General features: G+C 44.5%; 1 protein-coding gene across 3 annotated transcripts in view; it reads left to right on the top strand.

Annotated features, from left to right (window-relative positions):
- LOC141114281 (NXPE family member 4-like) overlaps positions 1 to 22,749 on the top strand; it is a 319,509-nt gene that overhangs the window by 11,471 nt on the left and 285,289 nt on the right. The window contains exon 2 of one of the 3 annotated variants that reach the window (XM_073607878.1): positions 13,455 to 13,562. The exons of 1 other annotated variant lie outside the window; for it this stretch is intronic. The gene's annotated coding sequence lies outside the window, so the exon portion shown is untranslated. Of the gene's footprint in view, positions 1 to 2,522; positions 2,647 to 13,454; positions 13,563 to 22,749 lie in introns of those variants that run through there. One more of the 3 variants, XM_073607879.1, reaches the window with a different exon arrangement.

Genomic DNA, 22,749 nt, shown 5'->3' with positions numbered 1-22,749 from the left:
GGACTGGGACAAAAATTTGGCGCTGGACTTCATCCAGACCGGCCCACTTTAATTTTGCAAACACGCACAAAAACAGTATATAAACTATATGCAATTGCACAAAAAAAATAAGTAAAAACATTCTACTGTGAGTATAAATGGCTTTTTTGTTTCAGGGTCCCCAGAGAGCCCCCCGCTTACATCTTTGTCCCCAGAGAGCCCCTCCTTAAATCAGGGTCACCAGAGAGCCCCCTTACATGAGAGTCCCCAGAGAGCCCCCCCTTACATCAGAGTCCCTAGAGAGCCTCAGCCTTGCATCGGGGTCCCCAGAGAGCCCCCCACTTACATCAGTGTCCCCAGAGAGCCCCCTTTACATCAGGGTCCCCAGAGAGCCTCCCCCTTACATCAGGGTTCCCAGAGAGCCCCCTTACATCAGGGTCACCTGAGAGCCCCCCCCTTACATCAGGGTCCCCAGAAAGCCCCCCTTACATCAGGGTCCTCAGTGAGCCCCTGCAACTTACATAAGGGTCCCCAGAGAGCCACCCCACTTACATCAGAGTCCCCACAGAGCCGATCCTTACCACAGGATCACCAGAGAGAGGGCGGGCAGTGAGAGATGATGTAATCTCTGCACCTGAGGAGCCTTCTGGTAGGCAATTTCAAAGTTGAACCCTCAATCATAAATTGACACAAATCACAGGCCCCACACCTATGCATACCTGGTGAGGTCCTATTTAGATCCATCCTGTAACCCCAAGTGACATCTCATTCATCCACCACTCCTCCATTCATAGAGCACTTTTCATTGAAAGAATTTAAAATACAGCTTCTGTAAATGGAGGAGGGAGGTGGAAAGAGTGGGCATAGTCGGCCCACTGGCTATAGCTGTCAGATTAGTGTATTCCCAAGGTGGGGAAGTCTTGTTACTGTCAGAATACAAAGGCACAGCCTGGGGATTCTCCCATCCACATTGATTGTGTGGACAGGGGAATTGAGTCATTTTTCTTTTCATTCAAACTGCTGGTTGAACAAAAAAAAAGACTTGTGTATGGGCTGCCTTAGCATTAAATGTAAGTGACATTCATTGTGCTGATTTAAAAAAAAAAATGTTTACCTAAATTTAGTTTTTAGAGTAGGGGTCGGCAACCCATCAATCATTATCTACCCATGAATCGCGGGTAGGAGACTGGTAGATTGTGTCCCTTCCTTGCCGAACCCCAGAACCTGGACAGGAGCAGGGGAGGCATTTACTTGAACCTGTATTTTCCTCCTGCAGCAGCTGAAAACCAGCTTCTCCTCTTTACCCTCCTGCCGGCATTCAGCTGCTGCAGGAGGAAAATACAAGGGATTGGTTCAAGAAAATGCCACTCCCACTTCCCCTCCTGTCCAGGTTCTCCTTCCTTCTGCTGTCCAGGACCCCCTGTGTGCTCTCCTGGCCTCCTACTTGCAGTGTTTCAGGCTTCCCCTCCTATCCTCTCCTGAAGGCTGCTGCGGGGATCGTATCAGGATGAAGAGCAGGAGAATGGGCCAGTAAATATATAGTTTATTGACCCCTGTCTTTTTTGAATAAACATAGTGAGTGATGGGTACCATCACTCACTGTGTTCATTCATAACAATTTGTGAATGAACAAGGAGACTGTGCACAGCTCTTTCTGTTCATTTATTCTGTGCAGCTGAGGTTGCAGAGGTGGAGACACAGTCCTCAATCTCCTTTCTCTGTTTCAAAAGTGAGACATCAGGGGTCTGCTTCAACCCCTGATATTTCACCAAAGCCCCCCAACAGGGCCGTTAAAATGATATTGTAAAAAATAATTTAAAAAAAATCATAAAAATAGAAATCTAATGACACCATCCACTGCCGTATTGACACCAACCTCTTCCATACTGACACCAACCTCTGCCCTCCTGACACTGCCCACTGCCCTATTGACACCATCCACTGCTCTACTGACTGATGCTGTCCACTGTCCTACTGATGCCAACCTCTGCTCTACTGACACCAACCTCTGCTCTACTGACACCAGGCTCTGCTCTACTGACACCATCCACTGGTTATATTGCTTTTTGTCTTGTTTTAATAGTTGTTAAACTCATTTTTTGTTTTTCACAAATGTTAGATTCTCAAGCTCCTGAAGAAGCGCTGACGCGCACAACATGTGGAGCAGCCTAATACACTTCTCAACCACAAACAGCATCTATCTATTGGAGTACCTAGATTTCCAATTCAAGACAATTTATATATTACAATGTTGATACATTTTGTGGTATGAGCGGTATCTAGGCCAAATGTTAAGCAAGAGATTTTAGTTTATTCTGTATATACATGATGTTTTTAACAATGTTCTAATAAAAGATAACATATTTTAAGAATATTTTTTTGTATCGGTGTGCCTATAAAGTCCAATTTCTTTATATGCCAAACAATTTCCAATTCAGTCGGGTTGAAAAACCACACAAGCCAATCAAGTTCAACCAATAAACAAATAATATATAAAAACAAAAATAATACAAACCCATATACACAATCCTATATCTACAGTTGATCCAGAGGATGGCAAAAAACCTCAGCAAAGCATGATCCAATTTGCTACAGCAGGGGAAAAAATCCTTTCCTGATCCTCCGAGAGGTAATCGGATATTCCCTGGATCAACTTTACCTATAAAGGTTAGTACCCAGTTATAATATGTACATTTAGGAAATAATCCAGGCCTTTTTTAAAGCAATCTACTAAGCTGGTCAGAACTAGGGATGGACCGAACGGACCCCTGTTCGGTTCACACCAGAACTTTCGAACACAGTGAAAGTTCGGACCCAAATAACGAACCCTATTAAAGTCAATGGGACCCGAACGTCAAAAATAAAAAGTGCCCATTTTGAAGGCTTATATGCAAGTAATTGGGCATACAATGGTTATAGGGGTCTGGGTCCTGCCCTGGGGGACATGTATCAATAAAAAAAAAGTTTGTGAAAAACGTCATAAAAAGCTCTGTGAAAGCATAAAAATAAAAAATTCCTTCCAATATAGTTCCTTGGGGTCCCCTTAGTCTACCTGTAAAGTGGCAGATCTATACCATGTCTAGAATCTGCTGCAGCAATAATTGCATTTATAAAGCCAAAAAAATGACATTTACCCTGCAAGCTGCCTTTATTTTTCTCAGCAACAGCTGGGGAGTCAGTCTGTATGATGAGGCCACAATGTAGTGCACTGGGAACAAGATTAGTGATTTTTTGGATACATTCTGGTGTCACTTTGAATAGAAGTAAAGGGTGCCTAAAAATTGGTCTTTGGGTGTCGGTGGCGCCTTCTCACCATAACCCTATAGAGGTACTCTTGATGAAAGCAAAAATTGGCCTTGCAGTAAAAAATTGCAATGATATGCACCTGTCAAACAGGTGCAGAAAAATTGCTCTTTGTGGACAAGGAGGCAGGTTTATCCACTCTGGCAACTGCAGGGGACTGCACACTTGTCTCTGCTTGCATGACATAGGATGAGGAGGATGAGGAAGGTTAATAAGCCAGTCCACCACCTCCTTTGCATGCTGTGGCTGGATAGCATGGGTAAGCTCACTAAACAGAGGAAATTATGCCCTGCCTAAGGACTGACCACCATGTCCACCTTTGCCTGTGGACACATTTGTTGCTGGCCCCCTTACAGTGCCAAGGGAACGTCTGCCTCTCCTTGTTGTCCCCCCAGACATTATTGGGAGGGAGGGGGCGGTGCTTATAAACAAATATAAAGAAGTGGAAATCTGTACGTAGATGCACTTTATTCTATGTAAAGTGGTGTTTGGTGTACTTTAATTTGAGCACTCACACTACACAGACACACTCCACGGATACACTATAATATACTGTAATATAATGTGCCAAACGTACAGCAACACACAGAACTATATGGCATTAAACTGGCAGTAACGCATACAAAACTATATGGCGTTAAACTGGCAGTAACGCACACAGAAGTAAATGGAGTTAAACTGGCAGTAACGCACACAGAACTATATGGCGTTAAACTGGCAATAACGAACACAAAACTATATGGCGTTAAACTGGCAGTAATGCACACAAAACAATATGGCGTTAAACTGACAGTAACGCACACAGAACTCGATGACGTTAAACTGTCAGTAATGCACGCAAAACTATATGTCGTTAAACTGGCAGTAATGCACACAGAAGTAAGTGGTGTTAAACTGGCAGTAACGCACACAGAAGTAAATGGCGTTAAACTGGCAGTAACGCACAAAGCTATATGGCGTTAAACTGGCAGTAACGTACACAGAAGTAAATAGCGTTAAACTGGCAGTAACGCAATCAAATAGATGGTGTTCAACCGTCACTACACTGACACTATCTGAACTGTCCCTACTCTATCTATACACTAATGTAAAGATTACTGACACGGTCTCACTACACTACACTGAAACTATATGAGCTGTCCCTACTCTACACTAATGTATGTATGAATGACACGGTCTCACTACACTACAGTGAAACTATCTGAGGTGTCCCTACTCTAGCTGCACACTATGCAAAGCTGAATGATGGTCCTCTTCACTACACTCACACTATCCCTAGACTGACACTAAACTAATATTCTACACTGACAATTGAAGCAAAATAGCACAGTATAGCACACTAACTAACTAATAACACTGAACAGAGCCTGGTTCTATCTCCCTCCATGTCAAAATCACACTGAAAATGGCTGCCATTGAAAGAATACTTTTATACTGTGGGGCAGGAATGAGCCATGATTGGATAAAGTGATGATGACAGTGTCCAATCATGACTCTGACAGTGCTTTGTGCCCTGATTGGCTGAAGCTTTCACTGCCTCAGCCAATCAGGGCTTGCAATGCACTGTGGTCAGTTCGGGGGCCAAACAAACGGTCGACCGACCCGTTTGTTCGGCTGTTCGTCAAACGTCCGAACAGCGAAAGTTCGGCCGAACTTATGCTCGGGCCGAACCGTTCATCAGTCAGAACCACCTTTGGAGGGATTATATTTTCTTTTGTTTATGCTTCTGAAAAATCATGGACCACCCCTAGGGGTTAATGACATCAAATCAAATCAAAATTAATTTAATTCATTTACATCCAATATCTATACCCACAATGACATGTTTCATTTAAAGTCCCATTTCCGTTCTCTAATTTTTTGTAAAATAACCAGGGATGGAAGCATGCCATTGATACATTAAGGTAGCGACAGGTCACTTCGTCTGAATTTTTCACCTTTGGAGAGAGTCTATTCCACATTTTCACAGCTCTCACTGTGAAGAAACCTTTCCGGATTATTTGGAGATTAAATCTCTTTTCCTTTAAACGTAAAGAGTGCCCCCTTGTTCTCTGTGATGATCTTAAAGTGAATAACTCAACATAAAAGTTCACTATATGGACCCCTTATGTATTTGTACATGTTGATCATATCCCCCCTTAATCTCCTCTTCTCAAGAGAGAATAAATTCAGTTCCTCTAATCTTTCCTCATAACTGAGCTCCTCCATGCCTCTTATCAGTTTGGTTGCCCTTCTCTGCACTTTCTCCAGTTCCCCGATATCCTTTTTGAGACCCAGTGCCCAAAACTGAACTGCATATTCCAGATGAGGTATTACTAATGATTTGTACAGGGGCAAAATGATATCTCTCTCTATGGAGTCCATACTTCTCTTAATATAAGAAAGGACTTTGCTCGCTTTGGAAACCGCATCTTGGCATTGCATGCTATTATTAAGTTTATAATCTACCAGATCCTTTTCCACTATGGGTTCGTCCAGTTTTACTTCCCCTAGTATGTATAATGCATGCATATTCTTAGCCCCAAGTGCATAACTTTACATTTATGAACATTAAACCTCATTTGTCACTTAGTCGCCCAATTAACCAGTGCACTGAGGTCGGTTTGTAAGTTGGAGACATCCTGTAAAGACATTATTCCACTGCATAGCTTGGTGTCATCTGCAAAAACTGAAATGGTACTTTTAATGCCAGACCCTATATCATTTATAAAGATATTAAAATGTAAGGGTCCCAAACTGAACCTTGGGGTACACCACTGATAACCTTAGACCATTCAGAGTAAGAATCATTAAACACTACTCTCTGAATTCTGTCTTTTAGCCAGTTTTCTATCCATTTACAAACTGATCTTTTCAAGCCTGTAGACTTTACCTTACACATTAGCCGTGTGTGGGGAACTGTGTCAAACGCTTTTGCAAAATCCAAGTATACTATGTCCACAACCACCCCCTTGTCCAAGGTTTTAATTACCTCCTCGTAAAAAGAAATCAGGTTTGATTGACAACTTCTGCTTTCATAAATACATGCTGTCTGTTGCTTAAAATATTTTTTTACAGCAAGAACTCATCCACCACTCATGTGGTCTTTTATGAAACTCTCCAGTATCTTCCCAACTATAGAAGTTAAACTAACAGGTCTATGGTTACTTGGTAAAGACTTTGATCCCTTTTTAAATATAGGCACCGCATCCCTCAGAGTCCCCCTGTTTAAATCAGGGTCCTCAGAGTCTCCCCTTACTTTAGGGTCCCCCAGAGCCCCCCTCCTTAAATCAGGGACTCCAGAGTTCTCCTTTACATCAGAGTCCCCCTTTCATTAGAATCTCCAAAGTCACCTCCCTTACATCAGGGTCCCAAGAGCCTCCCTTACATCAGGGTCCCTAAAGCTTCCTTACATGAGGGTCCCTAAAGCCCCCTTACATCAGGGTCCCTAAAACCCCCTTACATTAGGGTTCCTAAAGCCCCCTTGCACCAGGGTCCCTAAAGCAACCTTACATCACGGTCCCCCAAACCCCCTACATCATGGTCCCTCTAGCCCATTCCTTTTCAATACTGTTAGAAGGTTAGAGCAAAGTGGCAAAGGGAGAGTGGAGAGTTTTTAAGGTGAGGGAGTATTGTGAAAACCCCAGCTTACATCAGGATCCATTCTTTCTCATTGCAGCAGTTGGCTGCAGGACAGGTGGAAGCTGGAAGGCTGGGCACTGGGACATAATAGGTTTGGAGAAGGAACTTCCTCCTCCTCTGAATTCAGTTATGCCCTGTACACACGATCAGACATTGATTGGACATTCCGACAACAAAATCCATGGATTTTTTCCGACGGATGTTGGCTCAAACTTGTCTTGCATACACACGGTCGCACAAAGTTGTCAGAAAATCCGATCGTTCTGAACACGGTGACGTAAAACACGTACATCAGGATTAGCCAATAGCTTTCATCTCTTAATTTATTTTGAGCATGCGTGGCACTTTGTGCGTTGGATTTGTGTACACACGATCGGAATTTAACCGATCAGATTTTGTTGTCAGAAAATTTTATAGCCTACTCTCAAACTTTGTGTGTCGGAAATTCCGAAGGAAAAAGTCCAATGGAGCCCACACACGACCAGAATTTCCGACAACACAATCCGATCGCACTTTTTCCGTCGGAAAATCCGACCGTGTGTACAGGGCATTACAAGCACAGGCAGAGGCATGATGGGACTTGGAGTTTCAGTGACATTGAAACCTCAAGCCTCAAAGAGAAAACAAAAAAACAAAACATTTGAAAAATAAAAATGTGTGAATCACTATTCAGAGCGTGTGCATCACTTTTCAAATGTAATGTAAATGATTAAGTGACTCAAAAAATGATTTGTGGTGAAGCATAAACAATATAAATATGACTTGCTATAAGTGAAAAGTCCCCAAACAAAAAGTCCGTGTAGGTAGCACCATAATAAAGTACATATAGATGTGCAAATCACTCATTGAATATCATCAGCATAGGAGCAAAAAAGTCCTGTATGGTCACTCAAAGGTGACTAAAATAGCCCATCAAAACCTTCCATACAGTATAACAATATTCCACAGACGCAAAATCCCTCCACCACATGAAATGAAGGCTTACCAGATAGCAAGCTAGATGTGCCTGCGGCTAATAACCCAGCCGGGGCCTTTAATCTCTGGTTAGGACCAAGCAACAGATCCTAGTCACAGGTCTCCATATCCTAAGAAACCCAAGGAAAAAAGCAGACTCGCCATAGTATAAAATCCAATGGGTTCAATTTGTTATAAAAATAGAGCACACTTACTCAAGGAGCTAAAAAAACAGCATAAATTGTAAAGACGGCTGCCTAAGCACGAACACCCGTCTTTGTGGGTTCACAACAGAGCGGTGACGTCAGCACTTTATGCTTTTTTTTAGCTTCTTGAGTAAGTGTGCTCTATTTTTATAATAAATTGGATCTAATGGTTTTTATACTATACTGCTTTTTTCCTTGGGTTTCTTAGGACATGAAGACCGCCACCTGTGACTAGGATCGCTTCTCCCGAGTTCTGCCTTCAAGTTCAGTATCCTGCCTGGCTTAATTTGGGATTCCTGAAAGCGAGTTGCTGCTTGGTCCTAACCGGAAATTAAAGGCCCTGGCTGGGTTATTAGCCGCAGGCACATCTAGCTTGCTATCTGGTAAGCCTTCATTCCATGTGGTGGAGGGATTTTGCGTCTGTGGAATATTGTTATATGGAAGGTTTTGATGAGCTATTTTAGTCACCTTAGAGTGACCATACAGGACTTTCATGCTCCTATGCTGATGATATTCAATTAATGATTTGCACATCTATATGTACTTTATTGTGGTGCTAAATGCAAGGACTATTTGTTTGGGGACTTTTCACTTATAGTGAGTCATATTTATATTGTTTATGTTTCACCAGACATCATTTTTTGAGTCACTTAATCATTTAATTCCCTTGAAAAGCGTTTTGCACACTCTTAAGAGTGATTCACACATTTTCAATTTTCAAATTTTTTGTTTTCTCTTTGAGGCTTGAGGTTTCAAAGTCACGCATATTTTTACACATATCCTCTGAAGAGTGAATCACACGCTCTGTAGAGTGGTTTATTCACTTATAGAGGGATATGCTTTGTTCATATTTTATGTCTGAGGTTTACAACTACTTTAAGGTAATACAGGAGTCTAGCTTTAACTTTGCTTTGTTTTTATCCCTTTTGCATAATAATAAAGACTTGAGTATTTTAAGCTTATATTACAGTGGGTTGAGCTGTTCCTATTTTGAAGGTTTATTTTTTGTTGTACGTTTGTATTTTTCATCTTTCAGGAGCATGACATTGTATAACAGATGTGCTATACCATACTGCCAGACCCACCTTATTACTCCAATAACCCTTACCATTGCCCCATTAAACGACACCACACCAATTTGGAGTAAATATTGGCCGTAGCAGCCTCTTTTATTAACCAATAAAATTTTTAACAACTTTAACATATCCGTAAAACATCTGTTACCAAGAAAAAACCCATATTCCTTACTAGCGTTGGTCTTTGCCGGACACCTCCACATACCATCTGTTCAATCTGGCACTGTGGTACCTTTAAATATGTTAATAGGCCTCTAGCCAACATGCTGGCTCTGTGACAACCCACTGACCGCAGTGCCCCCGTTAACCAAATTCCAGTTAAACCACTGTTAACTGGAATACCACCAGTTAACCACCCATGGGTCCTGATGGGTCCCGAATTCATCCTTCCGAGATGTCTTCCTTCTCCCGCAAAGACCAACACCCGCCAACTGCCACAACATCCTGAATCCAAACCGCTCTGTGAAAAAAAAGGAATTAGACATATATCCCAAAACACCCAAACACAAAATGGGGCGGGAGGGTGGGAATCTTGCTCCGCATGCTGTGGTGACGTTGGGGATGGGCCAGCCTCTTAACACCTCTGACCCCTCCTCTCCCCACGTCACTCCCCCCCACCCCAATCCCTGCATCTCTCTCATCCTTAGCACCCTGTTTCCCCTATCATGTCAGCCCTCCACTACACCTTTGTTTCTGCTCCGGGCTTCTTTTGACATTTACAACAAATAAGCTGAAACATACAACTACGTGAACTTTCTTCTAGATGGGAAAGTAAGTGTTATGACCAGTAATAAAATTTAAACATATATTACAAAGAGTAAAAACATAACAAAAAAAATGTCTCATTTTATAATGTTTGCTGACATTCTAAGCCAAGTTTACATGGATAATAATTCAGTTAATGGATAATTTTGTAGCAATAAACTCAGTCAGTCGGTCAGTCTAAATTATAACAATAACCAAACCCCTTTGAAGAAGATGTGAAAAACAATACGGTATTCTTTGTTTCTTAGCGTAATCTCACTCCACTTTAATGGGAGAGGCAAAACCTACTGTGAGTACAACTACTGGTCACTTTTAATACCAAAGAAAACCAGTCTGTTTTAGTGATCCCCACCAGAGCCTACTTATCAGTGGATTTTTACTCACACTCTATTTTACAATATATCATTGGTCAAGTCTTCTGGATAAAAATAAAACAAATTTTATTTATACATATCAAAACACATTAAAAAACATGTAGGGGTACCTTTCACGCAATGACGGGGACCGCATTCATGTGAGAATAAAACATTATGGTGGTTCCCAGGCTTGGAGATGAGCCTTACACAGTGTGCAGCAATAAAATACAGAGTCATTCTGCAAGAGAGCTGTCCTGTGTCACTACACACCTTTACTTGTATGTTGCATTTAGGAGATACATCGCTGAGCCTATGCCCTCTCCCCCAGTCCAGTGTACCTCTGCCACCTTGCTCCCAGTGACAGAATAGGGTCCCGCCATGCATCTAGCAAGGACCACATGTGTTCACTTAATTAACTCCTTCCACTTTCTTGTACCATGCGATCAGGTCCATGACATCTCCATACTGCGGATTCGGTCCTTGTTACTTTTGAGCAACCGACCGCCAGGGAGGGAACCAGAACACAGATCCCCTCGCTACCAGAGGACCTGTCACCTAGTCCAGGTACCACACTTCATGACTGACTTCACAAGGGTGGTTGGTGTTGGGATATTTACAGAGTCAGCTCTCCGCACTGTGACACTCCGTGTCAGTATCCCGCTCATTAGAGGTCCCCCATCAGTGTCCCCATAAGTAGAGGTCCCTCCATCAGTGTCACCATCATTAGCGGTCCCTCCATCAGTGTCTCCATTATTAGAGGCCCCTCCATCAGTGTCCCCATCATTAGAGGTCCCTCCATCAGCATTCCCCTCATTAAAGGTACCTCTATCAGTGTCCCCTTCATTAGAGGTCCCTCCATTAGTGTCCCCCTCATTAAAGGTCCCTCTATCAGTGTCGCCATCATTAGAGGTCTCACATCAGTGTCCCTATCATTGGAGATCCCCTAATAGTGTCCCCCACATTGAATTCCCTTAGTGAGAGCTGGATGGGAGGCTGGGAGCCAGCACCCAGTAGCCGGAACTCTGTGGGTGGGACTTAGTGGTCGGGACTCAATGGGTGGCATTTGGTGGACTCAGGAACACAGTGTAGCAGCCAGGCCTAAAGGAGGAAGTTCAGTTCATTTCTCCTCCACTGAATGCTTGGGGCAGACCTACCATGTGGTTAGTTGCTAGATGCCAGGGGGCCATAGCAACCAACTACTAATGCTGGCAATGGCGGGCGGGAGGTGGGACTGCAGTGGCGGAGCCACAGAATAATCATTGGCAACACTGCTCATGATGCCCGAGCCCCCTACATGTGGCTGTCCTCCCCTATGGCGGCTCTGCTTGCAGAGCGCCCTATGGCCAGTCTGGGCCTGAATTAACCAATTCTTCCTTATGCACATTATACACAAATAGACACATGGTCATAATACACAGCCTTCTAACCATATATTTTAACAACAACCACACGGAACTAGTGTTTTTACTGTGTCGTCTTATATTTATTGTATATCATTATAATTACCAACATCAGAAACGTACATGTAACGGATGTAATGTGAACTTTTTTTTCCCCATGTATTTATTTTTTTTATTGGCATTTTATTAAATTTCACATTATACAAACTTTAAAATACTTTGTTCAAAATTCTCATTCATAAAAATATCGTTTTCCCCTATACCCCCTCCCTCACCTTCTCCATCACACAGTCCTTAAAGGGGTTGTAAACCCTTGTGTTTTTTCACCTTAATGCATCCTATGCATTAAGGTGAAAAAACACCTGGCGGTCACCCCCCCCCCCCCCCCCCCGTTTTACCTACCTGAGCCCTGGAACTTCACATGGCGGAGACGCACTCTTCCTTTGCCCAGGGTTCTCAGCTCTTGATTGGATAGACTGATAGCAGCGCAGCCATTGGCTCCCACTGCTGTCAATTAAATCCAATGACAAGGGCGTGGCCGAGTCCGGCATTCGTGTCTATGGATGCCTATGGTGTCTATGAATGCAAATTCTGGACTCAGGAGCGTGTAACTCCCAGGAGAGCGCTTCTCCTAGGGGTTATCTTTCTTATCTATCTAAGAGGAGGAGCCATGAGAGCCGCCAAGGGACCCCAGAAGTCGGTGTTCAGGGCCACTCTGTGCAAAACGAACTGCACAGTGGAGGTAAGTATGACATATTTGTTATTTTAAAAAAAATGCAAACCTTTACAATCACTTTAAAGCGGAGTTCCACCCAGAAATTGAACTTCCGTGGACTGGATTCCTCCCCCCTCCTCCACATTTGGGACCTTTCTGGGGGAAGCAGATACCTGCTCCCACTTCTGGGGAAAGATCACCGCAATCTTGTTAGGCGATCTACTTAATGTCTGGCCCTCCTCCTTCCCCTCCGCTGCCTTCTGGAAGACACACAGGTCCCAGAAGACAGCAGGGACCAAACAGAAAGTGCAGCGCGACTCGCGCATGCGCAGTAGGAAACAGGCTGTGAAGCTGTGCGGCTTCACTTCCCGTTTCCCTTAGTAAGGATGCCGGCGCCTGCAACCGGTTGGCCGACTTTGCGGGCTCCCTGGACAGGAAAGTGTCCATATATTTAAAGTCAGCAGCTACAGTATTTGTAGCTGTTGACTTAAAAAAATTTTTTTTACTCAGGTGGAACTCTGCTTTAAACATGTGTTATAATCTTCCTTGATTTATTTCCTCTACCACTCTTTTTTCAGTTACACATTATCTCAGAGTATTTCTTTGTATTCTTAAGTTCTTTCCATCCTTTCCAATATTCTATCTTTTCCATAATGACATGATTCTTCTATGTTATACTGTATATCAATTCTACACTTTGAACCTATTCTCTTAACGTTGGGCTTTCCAATGCTTGCCACCAGTGTTTTGGGATCAGGTGTTTTGCTGCATTTATTAAATGTGATATTCTCGTTCTCTTGTATTGTTTTTTTTGTAAGTTTGGTATCATGTAATTTATTGGACCTGTTGTATCACTTCTTGCCAAAATGTCTGTATTTTCAAACACTCCCACCATATATGTGTCATTGTCCCACACCTTCTCCAGCAAAGCGGTGTTTTCTTTTTTTGATATATGTGTGCTTTGATAGGTGTTATATACCATCTTGATAGACATTTATAATTTGTTTCTATCATGTTTATATCTATTGCTGTTCCGTATGATCATTTTAACATTTTCTCTTTCTCTTGCTCACTCCAAGTTGCACCAAGTTCTGCTTCCCACCTATTCAAGAAAGACGGTACCAATAGTTCCAACATTAGAGTAAGAATCGTATAAATCTGGGAAATTCAGTGCCTTGGTGCTTCCTGTAAGTTGAGCAATTTTTCAAATGGTAATAAATTTTCTCCTGATATTTTTGGATGTGGCAGCGTCTTTAGAGAATATCTTAACTGGTGGTATCTTAATTCATCTATCACTAGTAACTCCTTTTTGTGTCTTAATTCCTGGAATGTGTACATCTCTCCCTCTTTCATAATATCCTTTAATCGTGCATTTTTATCCTTTATCCATTCTCCAAATAATGTCTCATTCCCTGGAAAAGAATAGTTTGTTCTTGTGAGTGGTATTAGTGGTGAATTATATTCCAATTTTCTTTTGTCTGTGTATTAAATCCCATACCTTAAATGCGTTCATTGTTAATTCACTTGTGTCTTCAAAAAATTAAGATTCTGTTGTGGTAACCATATCTCCTTATTCAATTGTGTATTACTTAACGTGTTTTCAATTTTAACCCAACTTTTCCCATGTGAATTAAATGTCCAATCCCTTGGCGGGCGGGGCGGCAAACATGCAACAACCCCCCCAGCGCCGGGCAGCACGGCACTGACCACCCGCGGTACCCACCGGACAACTCATGGCACTGACCACCCGCGGCATTGACCACCAGCAGTGCTTACCCGCTGTGTGGCGGGGCTCTCCTTCTCTCCTGCATTGGTGAGGCTGTCCTCCTCCTCTCCTCCAGTGTGGGCAGCGGCGGCTCCGGTGTCCTCTCCTCAGGCTTCCTCCCCTGTGTGTCTCCTCTTCCGTCAAAGCGCTAGGCTCCCAATAGGGGCGCCTGGCGCTTTGGCCAATGGGGAATCAGGTCTCACAGACCTGCCTCCTGATTGGCAGGGAGGAATTGTAGTGTGACCATAACAAAAATTAATTCGCTATCGCCACACAACAGGGTAGGATAGGGACGTAGTGCTCTGTGCCCCAAGCCCACCCTATTTTGAAGCCTATTAGAGCCTCTGGCTCTAATCACGTGCTTCAAAATACACACCCCTGCCTATCCCTGCCATAGTAATTCATGTGTTTGGCATCCTGAAAGGGGCCGGGCACATGGATAGGGAGGGCGGCGGAGGTGTTAGGGGGGGCAGCGCCCGTGCGCCCACAATGTATGGGCCACCACTGGTCCAATCTTTAATTTGTGATAATAAAACTGCATTGTAATATTTTTTTTAAATCTGGTAAAGCTAATCCTCCGTGTATTTTATCTTTACTTAGTACTGCAAATTGTATTCTTGATTTTTTGTGCTGCCATATGAACTTAAGTATCATCTTCTTTAATGTCTTAAAATACACCTGTGGCACATGTATAGGGAGCATCTGAAATTTATAGAGAACTTTTGGCAAGATTCCCATTTTGAGGATATTTATACGTCCTATCCAGTAAAGTGGCTTCATTGATATTTTTTTATTTCCTCTTTAGCCCTGGTTCACATTGCAGCGATTTGGCATGATTTGACATGTCAAATCGCATGTCAAATTGGCGGCTATTGCCGTCTATGGCACCGGCCGCACCGATTCCCAAAAGTAGTTTCTGTACTACTTTTGGCGACTTTGGGGTGCGATTTCAATAGAGATCTGTGCAGAAACCCGCACAGGTGTCTTTGAAATCGCCCTTAATCAGGTTTAATAATGGTATGTAATTCTTTTGATCCAGACCCTTTGGATATGTTGTTAATTTTAATTTTAATTTTAAAATTTTATTTTTTTCTGCCATGTGAACGGAAACTGTTCTTGTAATTGTTGTTCATCTTTCTTATCCATATTAATATTTAAGATTTCAGACTTTGAGAGGTTCATTTTTAAGTTTGTATAGTTCTCCATAATCTTTAAATAAATTTATTGTATTTGGTAATGTTGTTCTTGGGCAGGAGACATAAAACAAGATATCATCCGCGTATGCCGCCACTTTATGTTCCTCTTTTCCTACTCCTTTTATACTCCACTTTATGTTCCTCTTTTCCTACTCCTTTTCCTACTCCTTTTATACAGTATCTCCCAAAAGTGAGTACACCCCTCACATTTTTGTAAATATTTTATTACATGTTTTCATGTTACAACACTGAAGAGATTACACTTTGCTACAATGTAAAGTAGTGAGTGTACAGCTTGTATAACAGTGTAAATTTGCTGTCCCCTCAAAATAATTCAACACACAGCCATTAATGTCTAAACCGCTGGCAACAAAAGTGGAATGTAGTGACTCTTCAGCAGGGTGCAAGTGTTCCTACAAATGTGGGCACTGGTGAAGCAATGTTGCCTGACTACTGTGTCTATAAATATGGGCAAATGTCCTGCGACCAAAGGGTCAAGCGAAAAGTTGACTGGCCACCTTGTAACCAGATCAGCGCACGCCCTTGGGAGATATAGCCGAGATCCCTCTCAGGTGGGATGTTCATCACCGTCTGACTCCTGGAACCATGGCAGGATCAGCACACCGACCTCTGGAGCTGTGGCAGGATCGATCCCCTCCGTGGGTAACAGCAGCCCCACCAGATCACAGCTGTGTCTCTCTCTGCCTCATCGTGACTGACTTTCCTTCAGGACACAAAATGGAGTCCTCAGTTCCTTTTTTTGCAGAGCATCCAGGGCTTTGTAGTTTCTTCCTGTATAGCAGTCTATGGGGTCATTTTGTGAGGGAACTGCATGTACCAGTATTCATTGCAGCTCTTCCTGCAGTTCAGTACAGTCTCTCTGATTGGCTGCTGTAACCAGGGCTGATCCTATGGGTGTGGTCATCTTACCAACTCCTCCCCTTTACAAATGTTTCTATGGCAACAACTCAAACACAGAGATGCTCCCCTAAGAAGTCTTCGTTAGCCTGGGATCCTCCCATGATCTCTTAAAAATAAAGAAAATACAGGAAGAGAGTACAATACTGAGACCTGGAGGGGAGTCTCTCTGATGCACACAGAGAGGGCTGTCTGTTAGAAAGAGCCCCCAGACATAATACAGGATACGGTCAAAGACTGAAGACATGATACAAGAGACAGTCAGAGACTGCAATCATAGTACAGGAGAGGGTCAGAGACTGCAGACATGATACAAGAGATGGTCAGAGACTGCAGACATGGTACAGGAGATGGTCAGAGACTGCAAACATAATACAGGAGATGGTCAGAGACTGCAGACATAATAAAGGTGTCAGGTCACCAAGAGGCTGGGTGACAGATGCACACCGTTGGGATCAGGAGTGCACCGCAAGGTAGTGGACCCTACGGCTGACTGCTGCGGATTGAACCCTGGGAGGTTCAGGAAGCAGGTCTACTGGATCACTGACACAGATCCCACTGGGAGCTAAGGCATAGATTCCCCAGGGCGCTGAGTCTAAAAGCCAGCAGGTGTTCACCAGAGCCTTTAATGGTAAGGATGGACTGAGCTGCAGTCTGACTCCAGGTCGCGGCCCCCAGGGTCTCACAGCTCACGCTCACGGTAGACTACAGGAGAAGAGGAAGGAGGCAGCAGGCTGGGACAACAAGGAAAGTAAGGGACAAGCCAAGGTCGGGGCCACAAGCAGACAAGGACAACAGAGTACACGCCAAGGTTCAGGGTCACAGGCAAACAGGGATGGTCGGGAACACGCCAAAGGTCAGGGTCACAAGCAAACAGGAATAGTTAAAAACAGGCCAAAGTCGGTAACAGGAATCAGATGTAGGAAACACAGCAAGTACACACAGAGGCTAACACACAATGGTTGATCAGCACTGCTGGCTTGCAGTGCACAGGTTAATATAGGGCTCCCTGATAGGGCCTGGGGTGGGGCCATGCTTAGAGGAGAGGTTACAAAAGCAGTCAGGTGAGGGTCAGCTGGTCTCTAGAGATGAACACATGGAGACAGGTATGCTGATTGACAAACTCTATTGCATAACCATGACAAAAGGAGATGGTCAGAGACTGTAGACATACTACAGGAGATGGTCAGAGACTGCAGATATGATACAAGAGACGGTCAGAAAATGCAAACATACTACAGGAGATGGTCAGAGACTGCAGACATGATACATGAGACGGTCAGAGACTGCAGACATGATACGAGACGTCAGAGACAGTAGACATGATTCAAGAGACGGTCAGAGACTGCAATCATAGTAGAGGAGATGGTCAGAGACTGCAGACATAATACAGGGGATGGTCAGAGACTGCAGACATGATACAAGAGACAGTCAGAGACTGCAATTATAGTACAGGAGAATGTCATAGATTGCAGGCATGATACAAGAGACAGTCAGAGACTGCAGACATGGTACAGGAGATGGTCAGACTGCAGACATGGTACAGGAGATGGTCAGAGACTGCAGACATAATACAGGAGATGGTCAGAGACTGCAGACAAGATAGAATAGATGGTCAGAGACTGTAGACATGATACAAGAGATGGTCAGAGACTGCAGACATGGTACATAGGCTGGTCAGAGACTGCAGACATGATACAAGAGATGGTCAGAGACTGCAGACATGATACAAGAGATGGTCAGAGACTGAAGACATGATACAAGAGATGGTCAGAGACTGCAGACATTATACAAGAGATGGTCAGAGACTGCAGATATAATACAGAAGATGGTCAGAGACTGCAGTTCCTATAGACATTAGTAGATAATGGCCGATCGGCCCTCTCACCTGACCCAGCGATACAGCAACGGTTCCTCTGATCAGGAGTCAGCTCACTCTGAATTGCCCATGGCAACTCCACTGGGTAGCACCCCGATCTGTATTCCTGCAATTACTCCATTCCTTTCTCTGCCAGGGATGGCGCTAGGCTGTGTGTCTTTCCCTCTGGTGGTGCAGGGCAGCGGGGTTCTCTCTCTGATGGTGTTCTCTCAGCACTGCCCTCTCCCTCTGGAGTCCTGGGTGTACCTCCCTGAAAGCCTTCCCGGGCTCCTGGCTCTCTCTCCCATTCAGCTGAGCATGCTGTGTGGGCTGCAGTTTCCGTGTTACAGTGGGGCTGCCAGTCCCTGGGACTACATGTCCCACAATCCTCTTCTATGCTCCTTTTTCTATTCTATTTTTTCCCTGGCTGATATGAAGGCGGGGGAAGAAACATAGTGGGAGGCTGTGCTGGCCAGCGCCGCTCACTAGTACAGCAGTGCACGTGCGGAGGAGAGGGAGAGGGGAAGGGGGGAAAGAAGAGCCCCCAGCTGCAGTGGTGTCACCAGGGTTGGTGTCATCAGGTACGGTATAACGTGGTGTCACCCCCTCTTCCACCAACTTTAGTCGCCCCTCAGTACAGACACCCCTACACTAAGTATAGACCCCCCTTTGTCAGTGCAGACCCCCCACTAAGTATAAACCCCTCCCTCAGTACAGACCCCCTTCATCAGTATAGACCCCCAGGACAAACCACCCCCCTCCATTAGTACAGATCTCCCCAGGATAAACCTCCTCCATTAGTACAGATGCCCCAGGACAAACCCCCCTCCATTAGTACAGACCCCCCCAGGACAAACCCCTCCTTCATTAGTACAGACCCCCCAGGTACCCCTCCTCCATTAGTACAGACCCCCCAGGACAAACCCCCCCTCCATTAGTACAGACCCCCCGGGTGAACTCCCCTCCATTAGTACAGACCTACCAGGACAAACCCCCTTCATTAGTACAGACCCCCAGGACAACCCTCCTCCATTAGTACAGACCCCCAGGAAAACCCCCCTTAATTAGTACAGACCCCCCCAGGACAAACCCCCCTCCATTAGTACAGACCCCCCCAGGACAAACCCCCCTCCATTAGTACAGACCCCCCAGCACAAACCCCCCTCCATTAGTACAGACCCCCAGGATAAACCCCCCTCCATTAGTACAGACCCCCCAGGACAAACCCCCCTCCATTAGTACAGACCCCAAGGACAAATCCCCCCTCCATTAGTACAGACCCCCAAGGACAAATCCCCCCTCCATTAGTACAGACCCCCCAGGACAAATCCCCCCCTCCATTAGTACAGACTCCCCAGGACAAATCCCCCCTCCATTAGTACAGACCCCCCAGTACAAATCCCCCCTTCATTAGTACAGACCCCCCCAGGACAAACCCCCCCTCCATTAGTACAGACCCCCACCAGGACAAACCCCCCCTCCATTAGTACAGACCCCCCCAGGACAACCCCCCCTCCATTACTACAGACCTCCAGGAAACCCCCCTCCATTAGTACAGACCCCCCTCCATTAGTACAGACCCCCCAGGACAAACCCCCTCTATTAGTACAGACCCCCACCAGGACAAACCCCCCCTCCATTAGTACAGACCCCCCACCAGGACAAACCCCCCTCCATTAGTACAGACCCCCCAGGACAACCCCCTCCATTACTACAGACCCCCAGGACACCCCCCCTCCATTAGTACAGACCTCCCAGGACAAACCCCCCCTATCAGTAGAGACCCCCAGGACAAACCCCCCTCCATTAGTACAAACCCCCACCAGGACAAACCCCCCTCCATTAGTACAGACTCCCCCAGGACAAACCCCACCCCTCCATTAGTACAAACCACCCCAGGACAAAACCACCCTCCATTAGTAGAGACCCCCCAGGACAAACCCCCTCCATTAGTACAGACCCCCAGGACAAACCCTCCTCCATTAGTACAGACCCCCTAGGACAAACCCCCCTCTATTAGTAGAGACCCCCCAGGACAAACCCCCCCTTCATTAATACAGACCCCCCCAGGACAACCCCCCATTAGTACAGACCCCCCCAGGACAACCCCCCCATTAGTACAGACCTCCCCAGGACAACCCCCCCATTAGTACAGATCCCCAGGACAACCCCCCATTAATACAGACACCCCGAGGACAACCCCCCATTAGTACAGACCCCCCAGGACAAACCTCCCTCTATTAGTAGAGACCCCCCCTCCATTAGGGTACATAAAAACACCTGGGCGGCAGCTAGAGAGGAGAGGACAGTGTGCAGCAGCGCCGCCCAAAACAGGCTTGGGCGGAGTGAGAGACAGAGGAGGAGAACATGTGTCAGGCTGCAGGCACGGGCCGCGCTCCCCCCCAGCGAAGTCACTGCATGGCTGGTCTCTCTCCACACAGAGACCAGCCGCTCTGATCTCCAGTGGCTGCTCTCCTTCTTTGACAGGAGGAGGGAGGGGGATGGGCTCTAGCAGTGAAAAACACAGCGGTGGAGAGAGCCACCTCTGGGCATGGAGAGGAGGAGGGAGGGGAGCACTCTGGCGCTTCAGTGCCCCCACCTCTCTGGCGCCCGGGTGCACGGCACCCCGTGCACCCACCTGGGATCGGCCCTGGCTGTAACTGTGCCTTTAATTGGCTTTCTTCTTCCTGCCAATAGGGGCACAAGAGAGGCTACTGAATACACAGCTCTGTGTGTGTCAGATCACATTACATTAAACTCAGTCAGTGAAACAGGAAGAAGGAGGGGGGTGAAAAAGCCCATGCAGACATGACAGGCAGCTCTCCCCCCCCCCCCTTCAGGCTGGAAAGCCTGTGTACATAGCAGGCGGTCAGCTTGGCAGGGTCGCAGGTTATAGAGTGAGACACCTGCCACATAGGTAAAACATCTATTGAAACAATTACTTTATCTGATCATGCACCAGTGACAATGGAAATGGAGATTACAGAAGTACAGAATAAAACAAATATTTGGAGACTAAATGAGACACTAATACAAGATCGGGAAATAATAGAAAAAATAGAGAATGAATAAGAACAATACTTTAAGATAAATAAGACTCAGGAGTTATCAGAGGCCACGGTATGGGAAGCCCATAAGGCCTATATGAGGGGTATCCTGATGTCAATTTGGACTCCAAAAAAAAAGAGAGGCTGAATAAAATAAATGAAATATTAAAAGAACTACAGTATATGAGTTAGAACAAAGGCATAAAAAAGGGAATAAATATACAATATCTGATAGTGCTAAAAAGAGAAGAATTAAACTCATTAATGGAACAAGAGACAAGACGAACTTTCAATAAACTGAGTAAAGAAAGATACCAGTGGGGAAATAAATCAGGAAAGTTTATGGCAAGAGCACTAAGGAAAAAGAAGTTGTTAAGCTTTATAGAAGAAATAAAAAACAGCTATGGGGAACTGGTGTGTCCTACATCAGAAATCGCAAGAGTATTCAAAAAGTTTTATAGTGCACTATACTCAGTAAGATTAACAGAGGAACAAGCAAAAGAATCAGAAAATAAGGAAAGGATACACGCTTATTTAAAAGAGGCCAAATTACCTAAATTAAGTGAGGGAAATATGTTAGATCTAGAGAGACCCATAACGCAAGAAGAAATCTGTACAGCACTAAAGGAGACAGCCATGGGAAAGAGTCCAGGGCCGGATGGATTCTCCATAATTTACTATAAAAAATTTAAAGACCAATTAGTTCCAAAATTATGTTCTTACTGGAATTCAATAGATGAAGGGAGAAATGAGGAGAGAATCACTGTTGGTCTATATCACAGTAATACCAAAAGAAGGAAAAGATATAACGCAATGTGCCAGTTATAGACCAATATCAGTATTAAATGTAGACACAAAACTGTATGCCAAAATATTAGACTGATAATTAGTGGCCTGATGCGCAAATCAATCAAGTGATTAAATAAAGGGCGACAGCCAACTTAAAATAAAGTGTGTCCCCACAGTACTGAATTAAAGTAAATGTATAAGTGGCGCTCACTCAACAAAAAAACTTCAAGTACAAATAACAAAAATAAAGTGCAAATTACATGTGCAATAGGAACAAGTCCAAGTACTGTAAATTCAATAGTCCATAATCCACAGAAATAGTAATGTATATAAAGTGCAAAAAATGTGCAAAAAAGGGCAATGTGCAGACTGTGCAAAATAGCTTCAAAGTCCAATGACGGACATTCCAAAATAAAGTGCAGTATTTCAAAGACAATAAAGGTGAACTTCAATTAATATGTGGTAAACATCTCCTCCACCAACATTCTGGTCACTGCAGAACATTAAGGAATTCTCTCTTTGTAGTATCCCATAGAGTTGTGGTATATGGAAATGGCAATGGATCAAGATAAACTGGTATTCCTTCTGAGTAGATATAATCTCCTTAGACTCCTCCAATCTCCTCCATTAAACACTCATAAAAAAGGGGAATTAAATCCCCATAGTGTAGTAATTCAAATAAAACACATTTATTCAATAGTATTAACTCATATAAAATTTCACAGTAGTTAGCATCGATCTATTCATGAACTTCCAGGCTCATCCGCGGCTGGAAGTAGAATATCACCCGGCTCCTTACCA

Source organism: Aquarana catesbeiana, linkage group LG12 (assembly GCF_042186555.1).
Source record: "Aquarana catesbeiana isolate 2022-GZ linkage group LG12, ASM4218655v1, whole genome shotgun sequence".
Taxonomy (NCBI): domain Eukaryota; kingdom Metazoa; phylum Chordata; class Amphibia; order Anura; family Ranidae; genus Aquarana; species Aquarana catesbeiana.
Note: the sequence above shows the minus strand (reverse complement) of the source record. Positions and strands in the feature narration are given on the sequence as shown.